A 10,730-nucleotide genomic window follows, 5' to 3' on the forward strand; every position below is an offset into this window, starting at 1 on the left:
CCAGCTTTTTTTTGCGAGGGGTGGAGATGGAGAGCTACAGGTACAGGAATATGTTTGGAAATGGGAATAATAGCATGAGTTACGCTGTAGCATTCAGCCCTTCACCCTTACCTGATGCTTGCGTGCTGTCCGCCTTGCTGACACACTCACAGTTCCTCACTGCTCGCAGCCTCCACCAGGCTACAGCAAGTGCAGAGATTTCATGAGATACAGCTTATTAGTAGTACATAATATCTGTAATCCTACGGTCATTATATTTTTGGCAAAATATTTTTTTTATTTATTTTGAGAGTTACAGCCTGTAACAGTTACAGGCTGTTACAGGGAGTTATGTTTGGTCTTTATTGGCTTTTACATTCTCTCTCTCTCTCTGTATATCTTGAGGATCAGTACTAGTAGGCATCCATCAGTCTCAGGAGACTATGGAGTTGGGCTCTGGTTGTCGGTCTGGAGTGGCCTCTCCAGGGCGCAAAGCCAGGGTAGGTTGATATGGAGTAGAAGCTGTTACCCATGCAACAGGACCCCCGTCTCCACGCCGTCTCCACGGCGCCGAAAGTCAATAGAAAGACAAACGCCAATACGATTGGTTTCAGCGCCGTCGCAGGAACTGTTAGAACGAAGTTGAAGGTAACAACGAACTGCCCCACGGGGGCTCCAGCTCCGGAGTTCACTTCGAAGTTGGTAAAAGAAGGCACAGGGACTCCAAACCCGGACACCGCCGTGGTCGGGGCCGGAGAAGAACCACCCCCAGAAATAATATCCTGGGATCCCATGATCCAAGGGGATCAGGATTTCCGGAATACTCGTGGAATTGAACACATTTATTATAATTGTTAATTTTCCTCCGGTTATTGTCCGAGTTGCATAACTGCGAGGTGAGAGCGGCAGGGTGGAGGAAGGGCAGCTGGTCAGGGCGGGCATCAGGGCATCACAGGACATGTACACAGGCAAGGGCCCTAACGGTCCATCCATTAGGGTCATATATCTCTTGTGTTTACCCTCTGGGCACCATACCCAGGGGGAACACCGACATCGAGCAAACGTCTTGCCAACATCGAGCGAACGTCTTTCCAACGTCGAGTCAACTTCCTGCCAACGTTTCGCCAACGTTGGTCTTGATACTGTGGTGACGGGGTGTCCGGTGGTGAGGGCGGGGAAGTACCAGGTCAGGCAGCTAGCGGGGTACAGCTTGCCTGAGGCCAGGAGGCGGTCTGGGATGCTCTCGGACACAGGTTCGAATCCTCGCCACGGCCCTTGTGGATTTGTGGAGGCGGTCCCGGGTGCCGCTCAAGAAAGGAATACAGTTTAAATGTGGGTATTGTAGTGGTGGTGTTTTGAGCGGAGTGGTGATGCATCAGGATGTTGTGGAGAAGTCAGTGGTGTTATTGTATGCTTCCTTCCTGTAAGTGAAATGTCAGCTCTGCCTCTTTGTTGACGCTGACGGTGCAGGAGCTGTCAGCAGAGTTGCATCTATGTTGGTAAACTACCTCACCTCACGTCACCTTGTCAGGCGTAGGGAATGCTTGTGAGGAGTAGAAGACTCTTCAAACAGAAACAGGAAGACTGGAATATTTTTGCATTACGGGCTCACCATAGCCGGTGCTATATGGACATTTCGTTCTGAGTAGCTAAATCTGAAACAACAACAACAACTGGAATATTTATTCCTCTTTGAGAATATAATCAAGTAAACTGCATAAGGCCTATTGACCCATACGAGGCCGCTCTTATATATATCCACCCAGATTCATTCATACACATGTCTGACCTACGCTTGAAACAATCAAGGGATCCCACTCTTATGGTCCCCGGTGCTGTGTTCACAGGTCACTGACGCTGTACTCACATAGTTATACTCATCTAGTTGTGCTTGCGGGGGTTGAGCTCTGGCTCTTTGGTCCCGCCTCTCAACCGTCAATCAACTGGTGTTGTATGTCACTAACAAGAGACACACGAGGCCTCACAGCGGGAATATGTTGTTTAATCAACTTCACTTTGTCCTCCTTGACTACACTTTACAGTAGTGCATAGTTATCAATTATATACTAATACATTTCCTCAACATTTGTGATACACTTCACGGTTGTACCTTAGCTAAACGAACTTTGGGCTTTAAGTACATTTAATACTATGATATGCTATTTATATATATATATATATATATATATATATATATATATATATATATATATATATATATATATATATATATATATATATATATATATAATGTTGTTAAATATGACCGAAAAAATAAGATTAATAATTCTAACACGAATTTTCTCAATATTTCTTTGTTTCTTTTTACTGTCGATGGTAATTGAAAAATCAATTCTCCAAAATTCATTTTTATTTCTAGTCTGACGCGACACTTGAACACGTTTCGTAATAACGTATAACATTTTCAAAGACTTTAGTAAACACACACACAACTGTAACCTGAAAACACTAAACAGAGTTTTTACTTATACTAATACTTAAACAGCTTGTCTTATATACTCGGATTTGGGTGAGGTGATATGTTGCAACAGTTTTGGATGAGGTGAACAAACTTTTGACCAACACAAGACAGAACACGGAACATTGGGTATTAATTGGATAAGTGAAAGGGAAGAATGGAAGTAACTGCAAAGGGCCTATTGGCCCATACTTCCTCTTGATGCTTCTGTATTGGAGCGGAGTCTTGAAGTGGGTAGAATATAGTTGTGCATTAATTGGCTGTTGATTGGTGGTGTTGACTTCTTGATGTGTAGTGCCTCGCAGATGTCAAGCCGCCTGCTATCGTTGTATCTATCAATGATTTCTGTGTTGTTTGTTAAGACTTCTCTGGTGATGGTCTGGTTGTGGGAAGAGATTATATGTTCCTTAATGGAGCCCTGTTGCTTATGCATCGTTAATCGCCTGGAAAGAGATGTTGTCTTGCCTATATACTGAGTTCTTTGGGGCTTACAGTCCCCAAGTGGGCATTTGAAGGCATAGACGACGTTGGTCTCTTTTAAAGCGTTCTGTTTTGTGTCTGGAGAGTTTCTCATGAGTAGGTTGGCCGTTTTTTTGGTTTTATAGTATATCGTCAATTGTATATTCTGATTTTTGTCTGTAGGGATAACGTTCCTATTAATAATATCTTTCAGGACCCTTTCCTCTGTTTTATGAGCTGTGGAAAAGACGTTCCTGTAAAATAGTCTAATAGGGGGTACAGGTGTTGTGTTAGTTGTCTCTTCAGAGGTTGCATGGCGTTTCACCTTCCTTCTTATGATGTCTTCAACGAAACCATTGGAAAAGCCGTTGTTGACTAGGACCTGCCTTACCCTGCAGAGTTCTTCATCGACTTGCTTCTATCCTGAGCTGTAGCTGAGAGCACGGTCAACGTAAGCGTTGACAACACTCCTCTTGTACCTGTCTGGGCAGTCACTGTTGGCACTGAGGCACATTCCTATGTTTGTTTCCTTAGTGTAGACTGCAGTGTGGAAACCTCCGCTCCTCTCCATGACTGTTACATCTAGAAAGGAAACTACTCCAAGCTTGTACTAAAGAGGCACCCTTCTTGAGCCCTCATGGGCACATGTATAAGCAAGTAGATGGGGTCGCCATGGGTTCTCCCCTAGGTGTCCTGTTTGCGAACTTCCACATGGGTACCATCGAACAGAAGGTCTTAGTTGACCTGGTGTTTCCCTGTGCCTTGCCGCCCCTATCTCCACCGAACACCGGTGGTGTGTTTGCGGCCATGCACGGGCAGACCAATACGGCAGCCATGGTCTCATCTGTCGTAAGACACAGGGAAAGATTACCAGACATGAAGCAGTCAATGACATCATCATCCCAACCATTCCCTACTTCCCCTTTCCCTCATTATGATCACCATCACCCCTTCCCCCGTCCCCTCGTCCTCCCCACCATCCCCCACTCCCGTCCCCTCGTCCTCCCCACCATTCCCCACTCCATCGTCCGATGCCTTCCCAAATGATCTAATGTTCCCACCAGAAAAATGAGAACATCAAATGATCTGATGTTCCCATCACTGAAAAATAAAAGCAGTTTAAAAAACGAAATGAAAAACAATGAAAAAACAAAATAATAAACTATACTCATGAAATGAACGGTATGGTATACAAAACACAGCTCAATTCCAATGCAATGTTACACAAAATAATTCAATAAAAATAAAAATAAAACGAAATATATGAAAATTCCATTTACCAAAGCAATCGAAAACATTGAAATGGAATCGTAACATATTTACTATAGCGTGTGTTGCTTTTACATGCAACAGATGGCACTGTTTTTCCCAAAAAAACATGCTTTTATCTATCACAGGTGTGGCATCTATATAGTAGGTATATAAAAACACGCACATATTTGAATGGTATGTTGTATCAAAATTTCAAAGCAATCAGTGAAGGACTTTCGGACATTAGCGATTTTGAACAAACTAACATTTACATTTTAATTTATATAGATATATTGACCCTGTTTATAGCCACATTTCATGCATTTAATATTTCAGTGTGATTAGCTGGTGTTTCTGGCATTCTCAGCCAGTGACCCGGTGATTGTCCGAGCAAGCAGAGGCTGACTGATCAGAAGATGGTGACAGCGAAGGTGTGGGTGCTGGACAGGAGGCCGCAGGGAGAGCCTGTACTGCAGGACTTCAAACTGCAGGAGGAGGAACTACCCCCTTGTCCTCCTGGTGGTGAGGTGGAGTGTGTTGTTGTTGTTGTGTGTGGTGAAGTGTGTGGTTGTTGTGTGGTGGAGTGTGTGTTGTGGAGTGTGTGTTGTTGTTGTGTGTGGTGGAGTGTGTACTGGAGTGTGTGGTGGAGTGTATGGTGGAGTGTGTGGTTGTTGTGTGTGGTTGTTCTAACGTATAATTTGTTGACTTACTGCGGGGCACACGGGCCGCAGGGATAAAAGCCTCGTTGGACGTAGAATCACTGTTTACCAACGTACCTGTGGATGAAACAATCAGGATGATAGTGGACAGAGTGTATCGTGATCCGGCCTGTACTCTTGACATACCAGAAAACATTCTAAGGAAACTACTCCAAGCTTGTACTAAAGAGGCACCCTTCTTGAGCCCGGATGGACACATGTATAAGCAAGTAGATGGGGTCGCCATGGGTTCTTCCCTAGGTGTCCTGTTTGCGAACTTCTACATGGGTACCATCGAACAGAGGGTCTTAGTCGACATGAACTTGAAACCGGCAATATACTGCAGGTATGTTGACGACATTTTTTACACAGGTACCTGATGTCAGATATCTGCAGGAGCTGAAGGAGGCATTTGAGCGAAATTCTGTGTTGCGTTTCACTTACGAGATGGAGAAGGATGGGAAGCTGCCCTTTCTAGATGTAACAGTCATGGAAAGGAGCGGAGGTTTCCACACTGCAGTCTACACTAAGGAAACAAACATGGAAATGTGCCTAAATGCCAACAGTGACTGCCCAGACAGGTACAAGAGGAGTGTTGTTAACGCTTATGTCGACCGTGCTCTCAGCCACAGCTCAGGATAGAAGCAAGTCGATGAAGAACTCTGTAGGGTAAGGCAGGTCCTAGTCAACAACGGCTTCTCCAATGGTTTCGTTGAAGACATCATAAGAAGGAAGGTGAAACGCCATGCAACCTCTGAAGAGACAACTAACACAACACCTGTATTCCCTATTAGACTATTTTACAGGAACTTCTTTTCCACAGCTCATAAAACGGAGGAAAGGGTCCTGAAAGATATTGTTAATAGAAACGGAAGAGACAAAAATCAGAAGATACAATTGACGATTTACTATAAAACCAAAAAACGGCCAACCTACTCATTAGAAACTCTCCAGACACAAAGCAGAACGCTTTAAAAGAGACCAACGTCGTCTATGACTTCAAATGTCCACTTGGGGACTGTAAGCCTCAAAGAACTCAGTATATAGGCAAGACAACATCTCTTTCCAGGCGATTAACGATGCATAAGCAACAGGGCACATATAATCTCTTTATATATATTAAGGAACATATAATCTCTTCCCACAACCAGACCATCACCAGAGAAGTCTTAACAAACAACACAGAAATCATCGATAGATACAGCAATAGCAGGCGGCTTGACATCTGCGAGGCACTACACATCTAAAAGTCAACACCAGCAATCAACAGCCAATTAATGCACAACTATATTCTACCCACTTCAAGAATCCGCACCAATATAGAAGCATCAAGAAATATGGGCCAATAGGCCCTTTGCAGTTACTGCTATTCTTCCCTTTAATTTACCCAATTTATACCCATTGTTTCCTGTTCTATCTTGTGTTGAAAGTTTTGTTCACCTCATCCAAAACTGTTGTAACATATCACCTCACCCAAATGCGGGTATATAAGATGAAAGTTGTTTAAATGATAGCATAGTAGAACTCTGTTTAGTCTTTGCAGGTTATAGTTGTGTGTGAGTAAACTAAAGTCTTTGAAAATAGAGATAAAAAAGGGGGGAACATAGCAGAAAAAGCAGCACAAATACAATTCGGTCGACAAACAGCGTCATTTAAAAAAAAAAACAGACATGGGTTGACAATAGAGGGGTAAGGTAGGTTACAGGGAATTTATTAGGTAGTGCTTCTTTTTTATCCTAAACTGGTTGAGAGAGGTACAGACTTTAACATGGTTGGGAAGGTCATTCCACATTCTGGGTCCCTTGATTCGTAGAGCATTTCTAGTTTGATTAAGTCGTACTCCTGGAATATCAAAACTGTATTTATTTCTGGTGAGGTGCTCATGGGTTCTGTTACAACCTTCAATGAAGCTTTTGAGGTCAGGATTGGCATTACAGTTCAGCGTTTTATTTATGTATAATACACATGAGAGCATGTGCAGTGACTTAATATCTAACATATTCAGAGATTTGAGTAGGGGTACCGAGTGATGTCTGGGGCCAGAGTGGGATATTGTCCTAATAGCAGCTTTGTGTTGAGTAATTAGAGGACGTAAATGATTTTGGGTAGTAGAGCCCCAAGCACAAATACCATAGTTGAGGTATGGATAGATGAGGGAGTAATAGTCACAAGGGCAGGGCGGGGTACATAATATCTGATCTAGAACGAATGTCAGCAGTTTTTGAAACTTTTTTTGATATATTTAGAATGTGTCCCTGGAAATTCAGCTTGTGGTCAATGAGAACGCCAAGGAATTTGCCATCTAATTTATTACAAATTTGGGTATTGTTTATTTTAAGATTTATTTGATTAGAGGATTTATTGCCAAACAGAATGTAGAAAGTTTTGTCAATGTTAAGGGTGAGTTTGTTGGCAGTTAGCCAAAGGTGGACTTTATTTAGCTCAGTATTTACTGTGGCATTTAGAGCAAGAGGGTCAGGACTGGATTAAATGAAGGTCGTGTCGTCAGCAAATAGAATTGGTTTGAGGTGTTGGGAGGCATTTGGAAGGTCATTAATGTAGATGAGAAAGAGGAGAGGGCCAAGTATGCTGGCCTGAGGAACACCAATGTTGATGGGTAGGGTGGGAGAAATTAAATTATTCACAGAAACATACTGGAGCCTGTCAGTAAGGTAAGATTTGAGGTATTGTAGGGAGTGTCCTCTGACTCCATAATGATGTAATTTAAGAAGGAGGTTTTGGTGGTTGACAGTGTCAAAAGCCTTACGCAGGTCCACAAATAACCCAACAGGGAACTCATTTTTATCAAGAGCTGCATGTATCAAGTTAATCATACTAATAAGTGCATCGTTAGTGCTTTTTTTTGGGTCTGAAGGCCTGAAGTGTTTGGCTAGATAAGAGTAAAGCTGCTTGTAGATTAGTTTTTCAAATATTTTTGACAAGTTAGGCAGGATTAATATAGGTCTGTAGTTGTTAACATCTGGTGATCTCACTGATGTTAACAACTACAGACCCATATCAATCCTGCCTAACTTGCCAAAAATATTTTAAAAACTAATCTACAAGCAGCTTTACTCTTATCTAGCCAAACACAATATACTTAGGTCTTGTCAATATGGCTTCAGACGCAAAAGAAACACTAACGATGCACTTATTAGTATGATTAACTTGATTCATGCAGCTCTTGATAAAAATGAGTTCCCTGTTGGGTTATTTGTGGACCTGCGTAAGGCTTTTGACACCAAAACCTTCTTCTTAAATTACATCATTATGGAGTCATAGGTCACTCCCTGCAATACCTCAAATCTTACCTTACTGACAGGCACCAGTATGTTTCTGTGAATAATTCCATTTCTCCCACCCTACCCAACAACATTGGTGTTCTTCTAAGCTGGCCGAGTAAGCCGGACGACTCAAACAGAAAACGGAACAGTACGTCACTTTTGTGAGTCGATTTCATTTCAAATTACGTCCAAATTTGGCCATAGTGCGCATACCAGCCAAAAGTGACGTTATTTTTAAGAGGACGGGTTGCTCTCTCACCGGTTTTAATACTGCTCTTTTGTTGACAATGGGAGGTAGAATTTAGTTTCTTAACAATTATTTTAGATCCAGTCATAGAGAATACTTTTTTTATTGATTCTAATACTAGGCTCGTGTTTTAAGAGGAATTCACAATATTATTAGCTGGTGAATTTAGTGGCTACATGGCAATGATTCCCCATTTTCTCCGGAGGAAATTTTCACTGGAGCCTCGTTTTCTATGAATGATTAAAGCTACTATAGCGTTAATTTGGTAGTACAAATAGCAGCAGTGTTAACTGAATATTGTATTGAGAGTTAGTAAATGGTGTTGGTTTTTCTGACAATAACTGCTGGTAACTAATGGTAGCGTGTGGTACCTGCAGGTGTGGTAGTGGAGGCGGTGTACCTGAGTGTGGACCCCTACATGAGGTACAGGGCCCGCCAGATACCTCTCAACACCACCATGGTCGGAGGTCAGGTGGCCAGGTAGGTCCTGAGAGGCCAGGTGGCCAGGTAGGTTCTTGGAGGCCCGTGGGGGGGGGGGGGGTGGTAGTAGACCTATTTATTAAGTAGCAAGTGACTGCACTGTGCAATATGCAATGGAGTACAGCCAGGAGCCCAGATTCACAAAGCAGTTACGCAAGCACTTACGAACGTGTACATATTTTCTCAATCTTTAGCGGCTTTGTTTACAATTATTAAACAGTTAATGAGCTCCGAAGCACCAGGACGCTGTTTATAACAATAACAACAGATGATTGGCAAGTTTTCATGCTTGTAAACTATTTAATAGACGTAACCAAAGGCATCAAAGATTGAGGAAAGATGTACATGTTCGTAATTACTTGCGGAAGTGCTTCGTGAATCTGGCCCCTGCAGGTCTCTCACTAACTTCATCTCTCTGAGTGTCGTTCCGCCTGCAGGGTGACAGACAGCAGGAACCACCAGTGGCCCGTGGACAGCTACATGGTGTCCATGGCCGGCTGGCGGACACACACAGTCTTCACCGCTGAGCAGCTCGAGGACAAACTGTCTTTCATCTCTCCCTTGCCTGACCTCCAACTCCTCCCCAAGAGCCTTGGCCTCGGCGTCGTGGGCATGCCTGGGTATGTATCGTGCTCCATCTCGTGGGCATGCCTGGGTATGTATCATGCCCCATCTCTTTCTAATAAACTGCACTTGCTGTATTCACAGTGTAGCTTTGTATTCCGGAAAAAATATGCACGTTTAAAAAGTTCTTTGTCGAAGATAGCCATCCGAACACACTGTTTTGAAAAGTTGGCCGTTGCTTAGAAAACGCATTAGCAAGCTTCCTTTGATGGGTAACTGTAGAGTTATATTAATGTTTTATATTCTCTGACCAACACCCTTAAGAAACCAAACAATAGTTACACTAATGTGAATAAAATTCGTCTTAAATCACCTTAATAAGGTTCGGTAAACTGCAGAGCATGATGTCAAACGAGGTGTTCTGCACACGTAATTCTCCATCCCGTCCTCCAAAGAAAGACCCAAAAGTGATTCCATCCACCCACCAAACCCCCTTGTTGTTTATGAATGAAAAACAGTTTACACACTACTCAACTGCTGACGTCCGAACACTTCCGGAACAAGTGCTTCACTGAGGAATTATGTTCGAACCACAACGCTGTAAATGCTTCACCTACGTACTACAAATACAAATAATCGCCAACCGAACCTAAACATCCAACCTAACCTAACCTATATATGCACAATATGCTAATATATTATAATATTAATTTATATTTGAGAAAATTCCCGTTTTGAATGAAGAGCATGTAAAAATTTATGAATGCGTCTGTGGGGTCGACCGCTGAATGTAATGGACTAGAGTCGAGGACGGGTTGAAATTCTCAACATAAACTGTTATTTCACACCTTTGATGGAAACCTCTCGCTCTATGTGTACGAGATTCACTAAATATTACTTCACAAAATATACTGTTTACTCACGGCTGTTCTTTAGGTCGTTACGTTGGACAGAGAGATTTACATCTCTGTTTGGGATCGTCGGTATTGAGCGACGGCTTCGTTTTCAGGCAGGTCGGCGTTCGATTCCCGGTGGTCCAAGTGGTTATTAGGCACCATTGTTTCTTCATTCGTCCTCATATCCCAGCTGCTGGTCGTTATATCCCAGATCATTGTCCTCATATCCCAGCTCATTAACTTCATATAATAAATCGTTTTGTCGGGGACAAGAAGCCTTTGTGTTTGTGTGTGTGTATATATATATATATATATATATATATATATATATATATATAGGGTTGTATCGAGGCCCCACAAGGAAGAAAACTACAAAACATCTCCAGGATGCAG

At 42.6% G+C, this 10,730-nt stretch overlaps 1 non-coding gene across 4 annotated transcripts in view; it reads left to right on the top strand.

Moving 5' to 3' along the window:
• The window catches only part of LOC123765799 (uncharacterized), a 31,492-nt gene extending 20,862 nt beyond the window's left edge, over nucleotides 1–10,630 (top strand). For 2 of the 4 annotated variants that reach the window (XR_011230638.1, XR_011230639.1), the window contains exons 2-4: nucleotides 4,505–4,690; nucleotides 8,775–8,877; nucleotides 9,315–10,630. This is a non-coding gene — a transcript (uncharacterized protein). The remainder of the gene's footprint in view (nucleotides 1–4,504; nucleotides 4,691–8,774; nucleotides 8,878–9,314) is intronic. The other 2 variants (XR_011230637.1, XR_011230640.1) reach the window with 2 other exon arrangements.
• Nucleotides 10,631–10,730: the final 100 nt, after the last annotated feature.

Source organism: Procambarus clarkii, chromosome 37, assembly GCF_040958095.1.
Source record: "Procambarus clarkii isolate CNS0578487 chromosome 37, FALCON_Pclarkii_2.0, whole genome shotgun sequence".
Classification (NCBI taxonomy): domain Eukaryota; kingdom Metazoa; phylum Arthropoda; class Malacostraca; order Decapoda; family Cambaridae; genus Procambarus; species Procambarus clarkii.